Source organism: Microcaecilia unicolor, chromosome 9 (assembly GCF_901765095.1).
Source record: "Microcaecilia unicolor chromosome 9, aMicUni1.1, whole genome shotgun sequence".
Classification (NCBI taxonomy): Eukaryota; Metazoa; Chordata; class Amphibia; order Gymnophiona; family Siphonopidae; genus Microcaecilia; species Microcaecilia unicolor.
Genome location: NC_044039.1, coordinates 101,757,622 through 101,779,562, shown reverse-complemented (window position 1 = coordinate 101,779,562; position 21,941 = coordinate 101,757,622). Strand labels below are relative to the sequence as shown.

Here is a 21,941-nt window from a genome sequence, read left to right as displayed (position 1 = left end):
ACATTAGCCATTAGTCCTTGCTGTCTTCAAAATCATGAAAGGAAGCTACTATAAGATGTATTTTTGTCATGTCTTGCTTCCGTGTTCTGGTAGATTCTATGAGCTCTATGAAAACATACATTCTTCCCTTTATTTTCTGGCAGGCAAATATTATACATATATATTATTGAACAGTCTGAAAAACATCTTTACCAGCATTTGAATGTTACATCTTTCTTCTTGTCTCTTTAGTTAGTAATTGCAGCCTACTCTGGAACAGAGCCACAAAATCAATTTGCTTGCCTATATTTAATTTGTTTTGTGTTACTCAGACATCCAGCAATTTTAGCTGTGATTTAAAGTCAGCCACAGCTGTAGTAATATCCATTTGTAATAACTTGATCTGGTTAAAGCAATTCCAAAAAGTCCATTGTTTAACAGGAATATCTGAAGCCAAAGGGATCTCTTGAATAGCATCTTTTCCAGTGTCCTTATTCTTAATGGCTTCTATGCATTGTTCATTTTAAGTTTTCTACTGAATTTAGCTAAAGCTATGGGGTAAGTAGGTTTAGCATTTTGCAGCAGCTGTAGGATCAAATCTATAAGGAACAATTCACATTTTACCTGAATAAAGGCTACACGTGGTATGAAATGCTAGAAGTCAATATATAAATGTCATTCTTATTATCAAACACACTCACTACCCATTGAGTCAAATGCCTTCTCCCATATTCCTGTAAAGTCCTTACATAAGAACATAAGAATTGCCATACTAAGACAGACCGAAGGTCCATCAAGCCCAGTATCCTGTTTCTAACAGTGGCCAATTCAGGTTACAAGTACCTGGCAAGATCCCAAAACAGTACAATATATTTTATCCTGTTTATCCTTGAAATAAACAGTGGATTTTCCCCAGGTCTACATAGTAACATAGTAACATAGAAGATGACGGCAGAAAAAGACCTGCATGGTCCATCCAGTCTGCCCAAGACAAACTCATATGTGTATACCTTACCTTGAATTGAATTTGTACCTGTCCTTTTCAGGGCACAGACCATATAAGTCTGCCCAGCAGTATTTCCCGCCTCCCAACCAACAGTCCCACCTCCCATCACCGGCTCTGGTACAGACCGTATAAGTCTGCCCTCCCCTATCCTTGCTTCCCAACCACCACCCCCTCTTCCCCCCACCTGCTCCGCCACCCAATTTCAGCTAAGCTTCTGAGGATCCATTCCTCTAACTTTAATAAGACCCCTTTTAATAATGGCTTATAGACTTTTCTTTTAAGAAGCTATCCAAACCTTTTTTTAAACACCGCTAAGCTAGCTGCTTTTATTACATACTCTGGTAACAAATTCCAGAGTTTAATTGAACATTGAGTGAAGAAATATTTTCTCCAGTTTATTTTAAATGTACTACTTTTTAGCTTCATTGTGTGCCCTCCAAGTCCTAGTATTTTTGGAAAGAGTAAACAAGTAATCCACGTCTACTCGTTCCAGTATCTTACACGAGACTTATGATCTTGTACCCTAAATTCCATCCATTTAATCTGGGGGAGGTGACTAAGATGGTGGACCCGCAGATCCTGGCTCATGGTTCTTACTGGTATTATGAGAAGGAAAAGGAAGAAGAAGGGGAAGATCATCCTGCAGTGCTTACTACCTCTGGCCTGATAGTCCAGTTTGTGCAGTTTTCAAGTTGGGAAATGGGGGGGGGGGGGGGGGCAGTCCTTAGCTCTAGGGAGAGGACTCCTTCACCACTTCTGTAATTGCGTGATCAATAGCTCCCAGCACTCTCTACCTTGGCAAAGGTTAAAGACAAAGCAGCTATAACCCAAGCTGTGTCAGAAGGAGGAAGAGCATTGAGGAAGGTGACACAGAGTGGAGTAATTCAGTCTGTAGCATCTGATCCAAAACCAAATATTGTAGGTATTTTAGAGGTGGCAACTCAGACATTGTCAGATAGCAATATGCTGGTTGGGAACAAGGTGTATGCTAGCACATGGGAGTTACTGAAGAGATTGAAAGGTTCATAAGACAGGAGAGATAGGAAGAAACATCAAATCTCTTCATTCCTGCTCCAGTGTCTTTTTCTTTAGCACCTCTCCTGGTTCCCACAGCAGATGTGATTCAAGAGCACGTCTGGTCACTGGTATTGCAAACAGAGATCCCATTGACTGGGTGCATCTGTCATTTATGTGATTTTACACAGGGTATTGCTGATACATTGTTGGTTCAGGACACTTATGTAAGAACACCTGCAGGGATGTGAAGACCAAATCTTTAATGGGTCTGAATGCTGCCCTAGCGAAAAATAAGATTTCTTTAAGAAATAAAATTTGAGAATTTGGAGAATGTTTTTAGGAGTACACATTTATAATTTTTCATAAATCTAACTATATTGGCATAATATCTCTGTAGAATGCAGATGTTGCTTCCACTAGCTATTCATCTCTGCAGTATCCCAGTAAATCTGGCCTTTACCAATGTAGTCCAAACTTTGGTTTACAAAGCTCCACGTGAAGGGGCATAATCGAACGAGGCGCCCATGTTTTCATGAGGGCATCCTCGTAGGATGGCCCCGTAAAGGGGCGGGGCAACCCGTATTGTCGAAACAAGATGGGCGTCCATCTTTTGTTTTGATAATACGGTCGGGGATGCCCAAATCATGAAATTTAGGTCGACCTTAGGGATGGTCATTTTTGAGATGGTCGTCCCCGGTTTTCAGCAATAATGGAAACCGAGGATGCCCATCTCAAAAATGACCAAATCCAAGTAATTTGGTCGTGAGAGGAGCCAGCATTCGTAGTACACTGGTCCCCCTGACATGCCAGGACACCAACCGGGCACCCTAGGGGGCACTGCAGTGGACTTCATAAATTGCTCCCAGGTGCATAGCTCCCTTACCTTGTGTGCTGAGCCCCCAACCCCCTCCCAAAACCCCAAACCCACAACTGTACACCACTACCATAGCCTTTAGGGATGAAGGGGGGCAGCTACATGTGGGTACACTGGGTTTCTGGTGGGTTTTGGAGGGCTCACATTTACCACCACAAGTGTAACAGGTAGGGGGGGATGGGCCTGGGTCCGCCTGCCTGAAGTACACTGCACACACTACAATTGCTCCAGGTACCTGCATACTGCTACAATAGACCTGAGTATGGCATTTGAGGCTGGCATAGAGGCTGGAAAAAAAAGTATTTTAAAGATTTTTTTGAGGGTGGGAGGAGGTTAGTGACCACTGGGGGGGGGTAAGGAGAGGTGATACCCGATTCCCTCCGGTGGTCATCTGGTCAGTTTGGGCACCTTTTTGATGCTTGATCGTGAAAACAAATGGACCAAGTAAAGTCGCCCAAGTGTTCGTCAGGGACGCCCTTCTTTTTTCTATTATCGGCCGAGAACGCCCATCTCCTAAGCACGCCCCAGTTCCGCCTTCGCTACACTGCCGACACACCCCCTGAATTTTGGTCATCCCCACAACGGAAAGCAGTTGAGGGCGCCCAAAATTGGCTTTCGATTATGCCGATTTGGGCGACCTTGCGAGAAGAACACCCATCTCCCAATTTGTGTCAGAAGATGGGTGCCCTTCTCTTTCGAAAATTCACCAGTTAGTCTCTGCTAGGGAACAGCCTCTCAATAAACACTAACAGACCCAGTATCCCCTCCCCCTCTCCGCTCATCAACAAATCTAACAGGTAGGATTACTCCACAATGGTAAATGGCTTTCTCCTTCATAGTTAGACTAAATGATGGTGCCTTAGTGGAGGGATTTGTTGGTGAAGATGCAATGCCAATAGATGAAGTGATGCAGGAAGTAGAAGAAGAACCAATTTTGGAAACCAATGGATCTTGTGGATTGGCACATTTTGACCAATATATGTCATCAGTGTGGTCTTGAGGGTAAGGTGTTATCCCAGTTAGAAGGTTTTTTGATGAATCGTTACTATTCAGTCAAGAAAGATAACATTATGTCTGAAAACTGGAAAACAACTAGAGCAGTCCCACAGAGGTCTCTGCTCTCTCTCGTATTATTTAATTTCCTCATAAGATCATGTGGAATATTATTAGACAAAGACAATTTTATGCATTTTATATATGCAGATGGCATAACTGTGTTCCTACTGTGCTCTTTTACCTGGGAAAATACTTTATTTTGTATTCACTCATGTGTGAAGTTAATAAAGCACTGGATTTCCTTCCATTATTTAAAACTAAATAAAGATAGTTTATTAACTATGGAACAGCAAGATTCTTCTATTCCTAAAAAGCTTACATTATACTTAGGAAATTAAGATCTGTGAAGATTTTTTTCATAGAATCATTTAGAATTCTAGTTTAGTCCCTTATCTAAATTTGAGTATTGTAATCTTGCTCTGATCAGCTGCTCTGAAATTTCCCTTAATCAGATCCAGACCATGCAAAATATGGTGGTTAGATTAATTTTCGGTCTGAAGCAATATGATTCAGTTAAAAATTACTACCAAATTTTAAATTGGCTGCCTATTATGAAACTGATTCATTTTAAGGTGTGTGTGATTGTGTTTAAAATCTTATCAGGCAACACTCCACATTATGGGGTCTTTTTACAAACGTACGTTGAAAAGTGGCTAGCGGTACTGTAGGCGCGATCTTTGGGTACGCAGACCTGCTTATAATCGAAAGAGAAAAACACCTATATTGTGACCCAAATCGGGAGATGGGCGTCTTTCTCCCGTGGGCGCCCAAATCGGTATAATCAAAAGCCGATTTTGGGTGTTTCCAACTGCAATCTGTCGCGGAAACAGGTAAAGTTGATGGGGGCGTGTTGGAGGTGTGGCGAAGGCGGAACTGGGGCGTGGTTATTGGCTGAGGAGAGATGGGCGTCTTTAGCTGATAATCAAAAAAAAGGCGTTTTTACCGCAATTTTTGGTCACTTTTTTTGGACCCTTTTTTTCAAGAACAGGTCCCAAAAAAGTGCCCCAACTGACCAGATGACCACTGGAGGGAATCGGGGATGATCTCCCCGGATTCCCCCAGTGGTCACTAACCCCCTCCCACAAAAAAAAAAAAACACTTTACAAACTTTTTTTCCCAGCCTATATGCCAGCCTCAAATGCCGTACCCACCTCCATGACAGCAGAATGTGTTCTATCCTGTGACAGCATTTCCCTGGTTCTGATGTGGCTCTCGGGTGAGTGTGACACCTTTTCTGTTATGCGCACTGCAGAGTCACATCAGCAATGCATTGTGGTGGGTGTAGGGTATTGGGCTCCGTGATTCCACTAGCTTGTGGCAAATGCTCACGATGTTGGTAGTTGGTAGGCTCTACTCCCATGGTGCTTTTCCCCCTGCTTACTGGTGCCCTGTTTTGTTTCCGGTAGTCCATGAGGTAGTGGCCATTTTTGTAAGCCAATTTTAGATCCCTTTCACGTGTTAGCCACGTTACAGAACTTAGTTCCTCCCTTGAATGTGGCTGAAAGAGGGCATTGTACAGCATTCTGCCAGCTCTGACCTACTGCTCATCTCAGTACCAGGGAGACTCGTTGCCAGTGGGGCACAACCTCTGATCTGCAGTTAACTGTGAGTAAGCGTGCTTATTCCAATAAAGGACGTTTTCGGAGAGATTAGTCTTCAGGTGTCAACTGCTGTGCCAATGTTATATAGCAGCAATCAGTCCCAGAGGCCTGCGTGTATGCAGGTCCCTGGAGCACTTTTAGTGGGTACCGCAGTGCACTTCAGCCAGGCGGACCCAGGCCCATCCCCCCTACCTGTAACACTTGTGCTGGTAAATGGGAGGCCTGCAAAACCCACTGTACCCACGTGTAGGTGCTCCCTTCACCCCTAAGAGTTGTGGTAGTGTTGTACATTTGTGGGTAGTGGGTTTTGAGTGAGGGGGGTTGGGGGCTCAGCATCCGTGGTAAGGGAGCTATGCATGTGGGAGCGTTGTCTGAAGTCCACCGCACTGACCTCTAGGGTGCCCAGTTTGTGTCCTGGCATGTCAGGGGGGCAAGTGTACTATGAATCGTGGCCCCTCCCACTACCAAATGGCTTGGATTAGGACGTTTTTGAGCTGGGCGTTTTTAGTTTCCATTATCGCTAAAAAAAACAAACGCCCAGCTGAAAAACGTCCATTTTTTCGAAAATACGATCTGTCCCGCCTCTTCACGTACCCGTTTTCGGACATAGACGCCCATGGAGATAGGCGTTAGCGTTCGATTATGCCCCTCAGAATCATTTTTCAGCACACCTGTTAAAAAGGCCTTTTTTTTCCCCAAAAATGGACAAGCGGCAAAATCAAAATTGTTGCGCGTCCATTTTGGGTCTCTGACCTTACAGCCACCATAGACCTAGCGGTAAAGAATTTGGGTGGTAATGACCTATGCACATCAGATGCCACTTGGTGCACATCCACTAGCCTGCTTATTTTCAAACGAGAATTGCCGGCCATCTTCCGACACAAATCAGGAGATGGCCGGCCTTCTCCTAAAGCCGGCCAAATCGGTATAATCGAAAGCCAATTTTGGCTGGCTTCAACTGCTTTCCATCGCGAAAGTTCAAGGGGACGTGTCGGCAGTGTACCAAAGGTGGGACGGGGCGTGGTTAACAGATGGCCGGCTTCGGCCGATAATGGAAAAAAGAAAGCCGGCCCTGACGAGCATTTGGCCGACTTTACTTGGTCCCTTTTTGTTCACGACCAAGCTTCATAAAGGTGCCCCAAATGACCAGATAACCACCGGAGGGAATGGGGGATGACCTCCCCTTACTCCCCCAGTGGTCACTAACCCCATCCTACTCAAACAAAATATATAAAAAACATTTTTTTGCCAGCCTCTATGCCAGCCTCCAATGTCATACCCAGCTCCATGACAGCAGTATGCAGGTCCCTGGAGCAGTTTTAGTGGGTGCAGTGCACTTCAGGCAGGAGTACCCAGGTCCATCCCCCCTTACCTGTTACACTTGTGGTGGTAAATGGGAGCCCTCCAAACCCCTCCCAAAACCCACTGTACCCACATGTAGGTGAGCCCCTTCATCCCTAAGGTCTATGGTAGTGGTGTACAGTTGTGGGTAGTGGGTTTGGGGGGGATTTGGGGAGCTCAGCACACAAGGTAAGGGAGCTATGTACCTGAGATCAATTTGTGAAGTCCACTGCAGTGCCCCCTAGGGTGCCTGTTTGGTGTCCTGGCATGTGAGGGAGACTAGAAATGCTGCCTCCTCCCATGACCAAATGCCTTGGATTTGTCCGGGTTTGAGATGACCGCCATTAGTTTCCATTATCGGCAAAACCAATGGCGGCCATCTCTAATGCCGGCTATCTCTAAGGGCAGGCCAAATGTTGAGATTTGGGCATGCCCGACCGTATTATCGAAACGAAAGAAGGCCGGCCATCTTGTTTCGATAATACAGTCGGGTACGCCGCTTGACAGGGCCGGCGTTAGAGATGGCCGCCCTTATTGATGGCCGGCCCCTTTCGATTATGGCCTTCTATGTGTGCCAGAAAATAAAAAATATTTTTCAGATGCACATAACGGATGCACGCCAAAAATGAAATTACCGCAAGAGCAAACATGGTAGTCGGCCGGTAAGTCCATTTTGGCAAGTGTTGGGCGTGCATAGGTGCCCACGTAGCTTAATAAAAGGGGCCCTATATGATTGAACTGATTTCTTTACTTTGTAGTTCTATTCATCAGTTAGTAAATTAAAATCAGTAAACCATTTCTCTTGTTCTATCCATTATCAGATGCCAGTATTGTGGAATTCTTTACCGTTATTTTCACGAAATTGTCCAACATTATTTAGAAAATTATTATTCGGGAATAATGCATACTCTTTCCTGATAGTGTGCGTATTCTCAAACTATCATACAAGTATGAATAGTGCGCACATACTTGCACTATCAGGAAAGAGTGAAAACTTTTCCTGAATAGTGTACTTTTTTTTTTAATAGTGTGTATTCTTCTGGAAGAGTATACACACTTTATGAATGAGTGTGCTCTCTTGATAACATTGCTCGCTAGACAACAGAATTGAAAAAAAAATCAACATTCTCTGAAACAACACAAAATGACATTTTTCTTACTGTGCACTCCTGTAAAATACATGTAAGGATATTAGAAAATGCATGTATATTTGCTGTCATCACTGAAGGGCCCTTTTACTAATCTGAAAATAAAAAGGGGATTGCACTAGCGTCAGCACATGTTTTTGATGCACACGCTGAGACCCTCTTTTACCGCAATGGGTAAAAGACTGGCCATTTTTCGGAAAATAAATGGCCGTGTGGTAAGTGAACTACTTCAACAGAGTGAACGATGCAAAAAAAAAAAAAACAGAAGAAACCAGTCTTCGCAAAAAAATCAGATGACAACAAAACAGCGAAGATGACTAAAAAAATTCAAGAAGACGACGCTTCAAATGTAAATACAGTAAAAACAGGTTTATTGGACGTAAAGCAAAAAAATAATATATAAAAGGTTAAAATTTGCAATAAGAAGGTAGGTGCAAATTTTAACCTTTTGTATATTATTTTTTTGTTTTACATCCAATAAACTTGTTTTTACTGTATTTACATTTGAAGCATCGTCTTCTTGAATTTTTTTAGTCATCTTCGCTGTTTTGTTGTCATTTGAACTACTTACCACATGGCCATTCTGGTGGGGAGCCCTTACTGCCACCCATTGATATGGAGGTACTGGCCCCACGCTAACCCAGCAGTAACCAGGCAGCTGCCTGTTTAGTTCCAGTGCTACAAAAATGTACTGTAGTGTCAGAAATGGCACGCTGGAGGTGGGAAATACTGCTGGACTCCAGCGGTAGCCTGGCAGTAGTTACGGACTGGTGCATGGCAAGCTCATTGCTGTGCTCCAACCCTTTAGTAAAACAGCCCCTGAGGGCTTTATACCTGTAAGTTCCAGTAACTACACATTTTAGTCTATAGCATACATTGTATTTGCAAGCAATTAAATGTGTAAACACAAAATTTTACAAGCCTACATGTACAAGAGGAGCAAATAAAGGAGCCAAGCTAAACAATTCTTGTTTCTGTACTTTTTGAGTTGGTGTTAGATACCACAAAAGTAAACACAATCGTCCCTCAGTCACAGAAGGAAACCCACAAGCTGGTTGGTGACTACACCTCAACAGGTCAATTCATTCTTTAACTCAACCCTCAGCATTAAATATCCTTATGCACTCAATAATGATCTCTCAACTGGATTATTGTAATCCATTGTACAAAGGCCTTCGAAACAAAGATTTCCAGAGACAGCAACTAATACAAAACACTGTAATCCAAAATATTAATAAAGTTGATAAATATGATCATATCACACCCTTCTTGAAAGCAGCTGACTGGCTTCCTCTCACACACAGAATCACCTATAAACTCCTTCTTCTAGTGTTTAAGATGTTAACTTCTGGAGAATCACTACCTTCCATGTTATCTGATTCACTACTCATCCTCTCACGCCTTGCGCTCTCTCAATCAAAACCGATTAAACATCCCTTCTTATAAAGAAATAGTCCACGGATATACTCAAGCCTCCTTATTTTCAGTGCAAGGACCCCAATTGTGGAATGCACTACCACCTTTTTTCCGGTTCTATACCTCCCTCGACCATCTTAAAACAGAATTCAAAATGTTTCTATTTAACAACGCCTTTTGCTGATGCTTTTCTTTTCGTATTGGGTCCGCTTGGGGTTTCTGGAGAAGATGTTTGAGCCCACATATTGTGTTTGCCTCCCCTACTTTTCACATATTGTGTTTGCCTCCCCTACTTTTCTATCATGATTGTAGTTCCTGCCCCCATTACAATTGCTGTTGGTCTTTGAAATTCACTACTCTCTCTATCATTAGATTGTACGCCGCCTTGATGGTTTTCCGTAAGGCGGGATGGAAAGTACCAATAAACTTGAAACTTACAGATGTATTACAGCAGTTGTATATGCTGACATCTGTTCTCATTGTAGCATGATAAATACATGCATATTTTCTTGAACCACCCAAACTATGCCCAGAACACACACCCCTTTAGATCTATGCATCCCACTGCATCTACACATGTAAAGAGATTCATTGTAAAGTTGGCATTGATACATGGATATGTGTATGGCTTTTCTACAGGTAAATGCTTCTATTTACATGTGTTGAAGATGTGCAACTGTCCTAAAATGACCTCAATAGTGTAAAATGGCTGGTAAATGGCTTTTGAAAATTGTCCTATGCAGCATGTTGTGACAGTGGGAATCTATGTAGTGTTTCCATTAGGGTCATTGGAGCATGGGCATGTTATTGTAGTGATGTGCTCAGGCTTAATGAAGAGTTGCTAGAAGATAATTACAACTCCAGGGGCATCCCTGCCTGGTATAGTGAATGGGTCAGAGAAGGCTTTCTTTCAAGTCCTTGTATTATCAAGGAGAACTTATTATGAAAAATAACTCTGGAATGTCAAGGAGGCAAAATTTAAAAATACCTTTACCAAGCAGTTTTAATAATTTTTAAAATCAATATATAGTATGGTGCCAATATTTCAATGTACTTATCCAATTAGCAGGGATAACTGCCAGTGAGCAGGATATTCAGCAGCATTAACTGGATGGTGCCACCAAATATCCCCTTTGGCCATCTCAGCACTATCCGGACAGATCTGGGTAGTTTACGGATAGGGGAGATGGAGTGAGAATTTGAGAGGATAGTGAATACTTGGCAGTTTTAGATATGAGGAGGGGTATATTGATGGGTTGGGGGAATGAGTGAGGGTGGGATATGAGAAGAGGGGGAAAGAAAAGGGGATGAGGTAGCAAAAGGTTGAGACATAATGACCTGGAAGACTAGAGAGAGAATCAGAGGCATTGAGAAGGGATGGAGCTTGGGAGAAGCTAGAGGTTATCCATTAGCAGCTATATTCAGACTGCCAAAGATAACTAACCTGACAAATATAGAACAGCAAAAGCTGTCTTGTTTGTTATCCAGTTACTGGTCTGAATATTGCAACTAACAGGATAACACTTCCTGGTCGGCGCTAAAACAAGATATTCAGTGCTGGCTAGTATCCAGGTACTAGTACTGAACATCCACTTTTAGATAAATCATAGAGGTTGATGGTTTTTTTAACCACTAACTGGTCCACAGTTGAATATTGAGCTCTATAGAGTAGATATACAGCCGATGGCGGTGAGTGTTTTTTAGCCCACGCTGGCGTTATTCCCAGATAATCCATGTTGGGTCATGTCCGAGCACCAGCACTGAATATCCAGGTTTATGCAATTAAGTACAATATTCATCACTTATGCCCTTAACTGACACCGCATAAAGGGGCTCTTTTACAGAGTGGCGGTAAGCCCAATGTGGGCTTACCACTCACTATTCCGGGACTACTGCTGGCCCAATACAGCCACTGGAAGTAGTTCTGGGTTGAGTGTGTGCCATTTCTGTGGGAACCCCCCCCCCCCCCCCATAAATGGTTAGTATGGTGGTAACCCGATGGTAATCAGGCATCACCACACACTGCCCGGTTACTGCCAGGTTACCACAGGAGCCATCACTGCCACCTCACTGTGTGTCGGTATGGGCTCCCCTCCACATGGCCATGTGGTAAGAGTTTCTTACTGCGTGACCATTTTGTTTTGGGGGCTTTTTACCCGCTACGGTAAAAAGGGTCCTGGTGTGCAGGAAAAATGGCCCCCGCCTCTACCACAGGGTCCTTTTTCCTGCAACTTGGTAAAAGGACCCTGAAGATTGGACTGTTTTTGTTTCATTTGTCTTTGAGCATGATTTGAATTCAGTGTTGAAGTTTTATTTTCATAACTCCCAGAAACTTTTCTTTGGAAAAAGGATTTGGATAAATTGGGATGTGACACAACAAACTCAAGAGAGAAGGAAAGCTTTTTTGGCTTTGAGGAAAGACATTTTTTGTTACTTGATTCTTTGTTTCTGTTGGCCTACCTTTGCAAATACCTTGTTAAATATTTGGGGTTAAATATGTCTATTATGACCCAGAGCAATTACGTACTTTTATAGATTTAATGAAGATCAAGAAAGGTGCTACTTACTTAGTTAAGATTAAGATATTTTGAAGCTTACAGGGATATTGTTCATGCTATTGCTAATTCATTAGTTAATGTAAAAAAATTCCTTTGTATCTCCCTACTTACTCCACTCCCTCCAATCGATTATTGTGGTCTATAGAAAATGTTTAAGTAATTACTTTATAATATTATTTGCTTGATTATTTCTTTTTTTCCTTTTATACATCTGTGTTTAGGAGTCAGGTGTTTAACTTGATTGTTTGGAAATTTATATTAAAAAAAAAATTGGACTGATGACAGTGTTTTCTGTGTATACATTCAAAAGAAATTATGGGAAAAAATAATAAACCCAAACAGATCCTTCCGGTTAAAGAGGAAAAAATAGCTGCTGGTTGCAATTTGAAATAAAACTCTTTTTTAAAATGCTAACAGTCACAATAAAGGTGAATCTTGGAAAAAATGTACTTTTTTCAGCATTTGAATGTTACCAGAAAAGAAGTTTTATAGTACAGCTTCTCAAATGCCCATGTGACCCGGAAGATGCTGGAAATAGTGATCTTCACTTGAATTAAAGAGAACAGTAGTCCCAACATTTAATTTTTCAAGGTTTCTATACCCAACCACCACCCTGCTGCACTGCACACCTCAACAAAAACACACAAGGCAACTATAAATATCCATCAGGACTCTGTGAACAGACTCTTCTGGTTCAACCAGTTGCAACATGCTCAGTCCCTCTATGTCTATCAGTTGCCTTAATATGGCTAAGAGGAAAGTGATCCATCATCTGGTCCCTTATTTTCACCTACCCAACGCAATTAGAGCATAGGCAGACAGATTTAAAAATGTCCTTCAAGTTTTCTGGAGTATTTTTTTTTTATTCTTCTTTCCTCGTGAAATGGCAACACTCATCAGTCTGCGTTGCTGTACAGTTTGTTTCTTCTCAACTTGGTCAGGCCTCTTCCGGCAAATGTGTGCCATGTGTGCTGTCAACTTCATCTCTTTAGCACAAGGATAGTGACAACAAGTTTTAGAGCCCATTTTCCATATGCATAAATGAGAACCTTTTTTTATCATTAGTTTCCACCAACACTATAAAAATGCTTTTCAAAGCCAGTTCCACAATTAAATAGAGATTATTTCATGTAATGTGTGTGTCTGAAAGCTGCTCTCCATTGATCCGGTGAAAAAGCGCATAGTATTAGACAGCATGCCTACTTTTAGTCACATTTAGGGAAGGCAGTCCTAGCAATTTGTTTTAGGAAGGACTGGAAATAACACATACAGATTGTATTTTGATAGGTATATGTGTTATTTTCCATGAAAAGGAGTAAAAAGAAGGTGCAAAAGTCTTTGATAATTTGCAATTTACTGCATCAGGGAAAATGTCTGACCATTTTTCAATGCTATTTAACCGTCCAGAAACAGCCACTGACTGGTTAAATAGCGTTTTGGTGCCTAATTGCTAATATTCAGCATGAGATAACTGGTTATCTATGCTGAATATTTCTGGTTAGCGCTGAAAAGATAACCAGCTATATTGTGCAATAACCGGCAATATTCAGCACTGACCGGCTTCGTTTAGCGGCCAAATCGGACCACCTAAATAGCAGTCCTATCTTTGGCCACTATAAACTTAACCGGCCAGTGATGAATATTAACATAGCTGGTTAAGGGCCCCTTTTAGCAAGCTGCAGGAAAAGGGGGCCAGCGCTGGCGTCGGCACATGTTTTGCACGCGCGATCAGGCCTCCTTTTACCGCAGTTGATAAAAGGGAAAGTCTCACTTTCCTGCAGGAAATGGCCGATTACCACCGGGTACAGTCCAGAGCTACAAAAATAAATAAATTTTTGTAGCACCGGAAATGACGGCGCAGTAGGGGTGGGAAGCACCGCCAGGCTGCTGTGGTAACCTGGTGGTACTTCCGTTATAGCGGGTGGTAAGCCCACGTTGGGCTTACTGCCACTTAGTAAAAGGAGCCTAAGTTTGAGCCAGCCAAAAAAAAAACCCAGATATTTAATGCCGGTCACCGGAAATGGCCCAGCACTGAATATCCAGGGTCAGCACCAGTCATGCCACATAGGTGAGCTGTCTCCTGTGTGCTGAATATCAGCCACTGGATGTATATGAATGAAGAAGTAGCCTAGTGGTTAGTGCGGTGGGCTTTCATCATTATGAATGGGGTTCAATTCCCACTGCAGCTCCTTGTGACTCTGGGGAAGCTATTTAATCCTCCATTGCCCCAGGTTCAAAAAAAGTGCCTGTATATAATATGTAAACCACTTTGATTGTAACCTCAGAAAGGCAGTATATCAAATCCCATCTGCTTATATTTGTACTTTAAAATGTGAGCTCTTTTTTTACTAAACTATGCTAAAATGTTGACGTTATTCTGTTTTAGCTGTAGAAATTAACATGTGGTAATTGCAAAGCCTCAACATTAACTTTTGTGTTCTGCCCTGCATCTTCCCAGACAGTTAATACAGAGACATTTTACCACAGGTTAACTGCATTACAGATAATGCCAATGCACTTAGGGGTGAATTCTATGTATGGTGCCGAAAAAAGTGCTATTCTATAAGCCGCGCTTAAAGTTAGGCGTGGTTTATAGAATAGCACTTATGCCCAGGAATCACAGCTAACTTTAGGCATGGCCACTTGCATCAACTGAAACATGGTGTAAATGTCGGCGCCTAAATTAGGTATGTATCCTCCTTGTTCTATAAAAATGTGCATAAATGCTATGAATGCCCCCATTCCACCCATGACCCTCCCATTTCCATGTCCCCTTTTTTACTCACACGTAAAATTTAGGTGCACCTAAATTTATGCACATAAATTAAATCTAGTGTCCAATAATTGCTTGTTAAAAATTACTGGTGCTAATTAGTTCATTATTTAATTAACTTGCGCACACAAATCGGTCACACAACCCATTTTTGGTGGCTTTTACAGAATTAGGGGGTTAGGGATAATTCTATAAGGAGCTGACCAGTTTTAGGTGGCAGGAAGGCACATAATTAGTGGTAGCATAGTCATTTACACATGTAAATGGCCAATTATGCACATTATTGATCTCTTCAATTATAAAATACCCACAATTGAAAATGCATGTGCCATGCTTTGATCAAGTGCACTTTGCCGGTGAACATACACATGGGAAGATCATGGGTGGAGCGCACAGGTATATGCATAAATTATGGAATGTTATAAATTATCCCCTGATTTCTACATATGGCACCTTAAGTTATGTGCGCTAATTTAGCCAAATGGCCAAATTGTACACACAACTTAATTGATTAACAATCCAATCAACACTGATAATTGGTACTTAACAACCCAATTAGCAGCACTAATTGACTTTAATTAGAATATGCGTGCACAACTTGCTAGGCATATTCTACAGTGCGGTGTCTGTAAATTCTAATGCATGCAGTGAAAAAGTGGACATGGCCATGGGCCTAGAACGGGCAGGTTGTGGGCATTGCAAAAATCTATGCACACTTTTATGGAATACACCCAATCTGCACCTATCTTAAGCGCGGGTATTTAAAAGTAGTTTTAGGAGGCCTAAATGGGTGCACTTAAATTTTAGTTGCAAGAACGGCAAGTAGGCATGGTCTATAAACTACACCGAACGATAGGTGTGGTTTATAGAATCGCACTAACCATGTGGGGGGTTTTTGGAGCCAATTTTTAAGGCACCTTTTATAGAATTTGGCCATGTGTGTGTCAGGGGCGTAGCTAAGGGTGGGCCTGGATGGGCCTAGGCCCACCCAATCTCTGCCTCTAATTAGGTGCTTTATAAACTAATTACCCTACACACACAGCACAGCTGCAGAGCTACTTTTTTGCTGCTGTTTGGGCTGCCCTGAAGTCGATTTGGGAATGGATTCGGGAGGGGGAGGACGCTTCACTACAAACTTATCTATAAGGGTAAGGCACCGCTCCTGCTCTGCAGCAAAATTAGCCCAGGGCAGGAAGTTTTGGAGCTCCGGCACTGCTTTTTTTTTTTTTTTTTTTCAACTTAAATGCTGCTCCCTCCTCCCTCCTCTGCTGTGCCACTGGAGAAAAGAAATGCAGCAAAATCGGCCAGGGAAGTTATTTGTTTGGAGCTGGGCACTGCTTTTTTAAACTTAGCAGCTGCCCCCCACCCCCTCTCCTCATGTTGTGCCATGCTGCTGAAGAAATTTGGACACTCATCAGCCCCAGACACCGGGTTCAGCGTCTGGGGCTGATCCATATTTCTCCAGCAGCATGGCACAGCACTGGGAGGGGGGGGGGGGGGGAGGGCAGAAGCTAAGTTAAAAACAAGGAGCGCCAGAGCTCCAAATAAACAACTTCCTGGGCCGATTTTGCTGCACAGTGGAAGCAAGCAGTGCCGTACAGGTGCGTGGGGGCAGGAGCAGAGGCTAGAAGTGCAGCATCCCCCCCCCCCCCCCCCCAGCCAAGCCTACTCTCCCCAGTGGCCTCCTCTTCAGCACACTGCTTCAGGGCCTCATCAGGGGGTACTGCAGTAGACTCTGCAGGGAAGTGCTACCCAGGTTAAAAAAAAAAAGTTTCTCTGTAAAGTTGGATTGCTGGGGTGGGGGGTTGGTTGGGGAGGGCTTTGCACTGGTCAGGTTAAACAAAACAGTTGTATGTATAATGGTGATTTAAAAAAAAGTTTTATAATTTCATTTTGGTGGGCTTGGGCTCTGCAATCCCCAGGTAAAAAAAAAAAAAGTTTTATATTTCATGCTGATGTGTTTCTGGTTGGGGGTGGGAGATTGGAAAGGGCAGGGCTGATGCTGGAGTACAGGGAGTGGTGTGGGGTACGAAAGGGTAGTACTGATGCAGGGCTACAGGGAGGGATGGGGGAGTAGGGAAGGGCAGTGTTGATGTTGGGTTATAGGGAGGGATGGGGGAGTAGGGAAGGGAAGGCCACTGTTTATGCCAGGCTACATGTCCATTTCTAATTTTTGGTCATTTATTCTGTAACTGGCCTAAACAGCCTAATAGTGTGGGTGGCTGTTTGATTGTGTTGTGTTCATATCTGTCCTTTAACAGTACAAAGGACTTACATGTCCGACTAAAATTGAGACTCCTGAGGCAGATGCCCCATGCACCAAAACACAGGACTGCATCGAGTCTTGATACCTTTTTTTTTAAAAAAAATAGATCTTATGAACTGTATATCATTTTAGTTGACCTTTTATTTTTGATATTTTTCATAAATATCCCTTGGTTGGCACTTTCTTGGTTGTTGTTCTTCTCTATTTATGTTGATGCAGGACAGCTGTTGGGCAGACTATTTACTTAGATATCCATCATCAAGAGCATTCTAAGGCATTATTTATATATACATACCACCCCCCCCCCCCAATTTATATATACATACCCCCCCCCCAATATTCAGTGCTATTTAACCAGTCAGCAACATCCACTGACCACTTAAATATCATTTAACTGGCTAACCACAAATATTCAGCAGAAGATAGCCAGTAATCTCCGCTAAATATTTGCGGCTAGCACATAGCGGCTAACCAGCTATGTTGCCCGTTTTAGCCAGTTAGTGCCGATGGTCAGTGCTGAGTTAAGCAGTTAAATAGTACTGCATAAATAGCAGTCCTGTCTAAAGATAGGACCTTAACCATTTAGCGCTGAATGTCTGTTAATCGTTTTAAGTTCCAGCGGCCAAAAATAAAACTAGAAATTCAATGCTGATTGCCGGATAGGGCGCAACATTGAATTTCCTGGTTCAGCACTGGTAGCAGGCTTTAACTGCACAGCCTGCCAGCAGTTGAATATCAACCCCATGGTGCCCACCCATATTAGCTCTGGGCCCACCCAAAATGTCATGTCTGGCTACGCCACTGATGTGTGTACATACTAACATTTAGACATGAGCATTTATACCAGCTGCAGTGCTGGTGTAAGTGATCATGCTTTAATATATATATGTGCATTTTCTGCTATTTCAACTAGTAATCTATAAAGAAACATAGGAACCTTTTCTTTATGGAATAGGATTAAATAGGCATATAGCCAGTACCTATAGAGGTTATCCTGTTATAGAATTACTCTCTTAATTCTACCTACAGATTTGCATTACCTGCTGCTTTAACAGTTAATGAACAGTAATTTATTGTGCAATAACTGCAAGGCAAAGTCTATGTCCATTCGCTACCTATTTTCTACCTCATTCCATGCTATGCAACTAAGGCAGAAATTAGCATAAAGTATCAACCTGCTGAGTTAACTATTAGCATGGCCATGCGCTAACAGCATGCACTAATTCCCATGTTTACCACTTCGTGTAATTTAGTAAAGGGCAAAACGTGCCTGTGGACCTTGCACAGAACTTCAAAGTTTGAAAATTTCCCTGATTATAGCTAATTTAATTTAGGCTTTACTAACCAGTATTACAGAAAACTAACCACAGCAATATATAACAGAGTGTTTAAGAGTAAATTTTTCAGAAGGTTACACAGGGTTATCATCCATATAATAATAAGTTACATACTACCATTAATGATATTCATTTCCATAGTACTTTCTCTGTCCCTAGAGGGCTCATAATCTAAGTTTTTGTACCTGGGACAATGGATGGTTAGGTGACTTGCCCAAGGTCACAAGGAGCTGCAGTGGGAATCAAACCCAGGTTGCCAGGATCAAGGCCTGAAGCACTAACCTTTAGGCCACTCCTTCCTCAATGGCCCACTTTAGATACATTGTGGAGAAGTCCAGGGTGGAATGTGTTCAGTTTCTCCTGTGTTTTACAAAAGGCTCAGCCAAACATGGAACTTTTTGAAAATGCCTAGAATGACATTGGCAAATACATGAATACTGTCCAGCACGTCCAGCAAGAGCAGCGATTAAAAAAAAAAAGCAGCAAAGCAAGCAAACAAAAGAGCATCACAAACTCTTTAATTTGTATTGCTGCAGCCAGGTTGCCCCATCAGGCCCACTCTCAAGTTCCCCCTACCTCCACAGATTCCTATAACATCCTCAAATGCCCCTCCCCATCCCTCCTTATTGGTCCTGATATCTTCAAAATTTCCCTGTACTCACCCCCAGCATCCACAAACCCCTCCATAACCTCTTCCCGGACCCCACAATATTCTCAAACCCCTTCTTTCCACCCCCTGTACTGGCCCCGGCATCCTCAAACCTTCCTTTCACCTATCTTTGGACCCCACAACACCATCAATGTTGTTAGCCTACCCCAGCCCCCTGGCTCTTACCATGCGGCCATTTCAGGGGGTAGCCCTTACCACCACACGCTAGGGGTGGGAAATACCACCGGGCTGCTGCGGTAGGCCGGCGGTACGTCCTGTTTAGCGAGCGGTAAGCCCGCTTTGGGCTTACCACCACTTAGTAAAAGGGGCCCGAAGGACATAAAAAGACGAAGTGGATCACAGAAAGAGACAAAAATAGTATGGGATTTATGCCAAAAGACATATGATACCTGAATATGTATACCCTAGAAGAAAGGAGGGACAGGGGAGATATGATACAGAAGTTTAAAAACTTGAAAAGTATTTATCTACAAAATAGATCTTTTTTCAGAGATGGGGAAACAGTAGAACTAGAGGACATGAACTGAAGCTGCAGGGTGATAGAAAATAGGGATAGCATCAGGAAATAATTTTTCATGGAGAGGGTGGCGGATGCCTGAAATATCCTATGGGGTGAAGCCGTGGGAACCAAATCAATGACGGAATTCAAAAATGCATAGGTTAATCATGAAGGATCCCTATATACCGTATTTTTCGGACTATAAGACGCACCGGACCATAGGACGCACCTAGGTTTTAGAGGAGGGAAATAGGAAAAAAAAAATTTCCTTTTTCCCTCCTCTAAAACCTAGGTGCTCCGGTGCGTCTTGTCCGAGTTTTGGACCGCCGTCCCGTACTTACACGATGCCATGTTCCGTGGTGGTCTAGTGATGTCGGGGCAGGAAAGAGCCCCCTCTTTCCTGCCCATCGCGCTGCTCTCCATGCTCCTCACTGCTTTCTGACAGTCTGGCGAGATTCAAAATGGCCGCCGAGAATCTCGGCGGCCATTTTGAATATCGCCGAGACCGTCAGAAAGCAGTGAGGAGCACGGAGAGCAGCGCGATGGGCAGGAAAGAGGGGGCTCTTTCCTGCCCCGACGTCACTAGACCACCACGGAACATGGCATCGCGTAAGTACGGGACGGCGATCCAAAAACGCTACCTTCGGACTATAAGACGCACCCCCCATTTTCCTCCCAAATTTTGGGGGAAAAAAGTGCGTCTTATAGTCCGAAAAATATGGTATATATCCCTATGTAAAAGTAACATTAAACAACCTTTACACTTTAAACAGGGCAACAAAAGGTGTAAGTTACAGAGAGCTGCAGGTACAATTATGGCCGCAAATTGCATGAATTGCCATATTTCCAGAGGTTAATCAATCCTCAAAAGTGTTGCCATACTAACAGACCAAAGGTCCATCAAGCCCAGTATCCTGTTTCCAACAGTGGCCAATCCAGGTCACAAGTACCTGGCAAGATCCCAAAAGAGTGCAATACATTTTATGATGCTTATCCTCAAAATAAGCAGTGGGTTTTCACAAGCCCATTTTAATAATGGCTTATGGACTTTTCTTTTAGGAAGATATCCAAATCTTTTTTAAATCCTGCTAAGCTAACTGCTTTTACCACATTCTCTGGCAATGAATTCCAGAGGTTAATTATACATTTTGTGAAGAAATATTTTCTCCAATTCGTTTTAAATTTACTACTTAGTAGCTTCATTGTGTGCCCCCTAGTCCTAGTAGTTTTGGAAAGAGTAAACAAGTGATTCACATCTACCTGTTCCACTCCAGTCATTATTTTATATACCTCTATCATATCTCTCCTCAGCCATCTTTTCTCCAAACTGAAGAGCCCTGGTGGAATAGTTGGTCCACATCTTTAAGGGCAGAGCATGGAGGAAAATGCATTTGATAACTCCCAGACTTGGATAAGTGGCTCAATTGTAGGCAGGTGCTTTAACAACAGTCTCAGTTAATTGAAAAGATGACATTGTACAGAAACTTCTAAAGTCTATATGCATTTATAACTTAATTCTGGATAAGAGTTTCTAGCTGTGGCTCTGAGACTAGTCCACCCTGCACTTAGGCATCCCATGGGGATGGATGTAATGGGACATTGTTGTGTGTTGACTTCACATAACATTGTGGGGCCCTTTTACAAAGGGGCGCTGAAAAATGGCCTGCGGCACACACAGAATCATTTTTCAGTGCACCTGTAGAAAATGCCTTTTTTAAATTTTTACGAAAATGGACGTCAGCAAAATGAAAATTGCCACGCGTCCACTTTGGGTCTGAGACCCTTTGACCTAGTGGTAAAGTCTCACATGGTAACCAGGCAGTAATGACCTACGCATGCCAAATGCCACTTGGCGCACATCCGATAAGCGCGGCAGAAAATAAAAATTATTTTTTGGCCGTGCATATCGGACTCGTGCCAAAAATGAAATTACTGCAAGAGCCATGCGGTAGCCATGCGGTAACTCCATTTTGGCACACATTGGGCGCACATAGGCACTTACGCAGCTTAGTAAAAGGGCCCCTGTATGACTAAGCTATGCTGCAGCCAAATTATTGGGCAGGCTGGATGGATCATTCGTGTCTTCATATGACATAATTTATTTTGTTGCCATGTTAATATGTTGGTGAAGGTGATTATTTGGGTGGCTTTCCCTCTGAGCTAAGGTTTCTCTGCTTCTGAAGAAACCCTCATCTTTAGCACCTACATTTAGTACAAAGCTTACCAAAACTAATTGGTAACCACACAGTCAGCTGAGTTTTCCAGTTATTGACAGTGAATGTGCATTAAAAAATGTGGATGTATTGGTTGTCCAATGTATTTTGTGCATATTCATTAAAACTTGACTAGCTGTAGGGTCATCAAGACAGCTTTGGAAAACTCTGGATTATTTCCAGCATT

At 42.7% G+C, this 21,941-nt stretch overlaps 1 long non-coding RNA gene across 1 annotated transcript; it reads left to right on the top strand.

Moving 5' to 3' along the window:
- The first annotated feature begins 1,385 nt into the window (after positions 1–1,385).
- LOC115478122 lies at positions 1,386–20,839 on the top strand. The gene is made up of 3 exons (XR_003943444.1): positions 1,386–1,477; positions 2,492–2,497; positions 20,816–20,839. It is a non-coding gene; the product is annotated as an uncharacterized LOC115478122 (long non-coding RNA).
- The last annotated feature ends 1,102 nt before the right edge of the window (positions 20,840–21,941 follow it).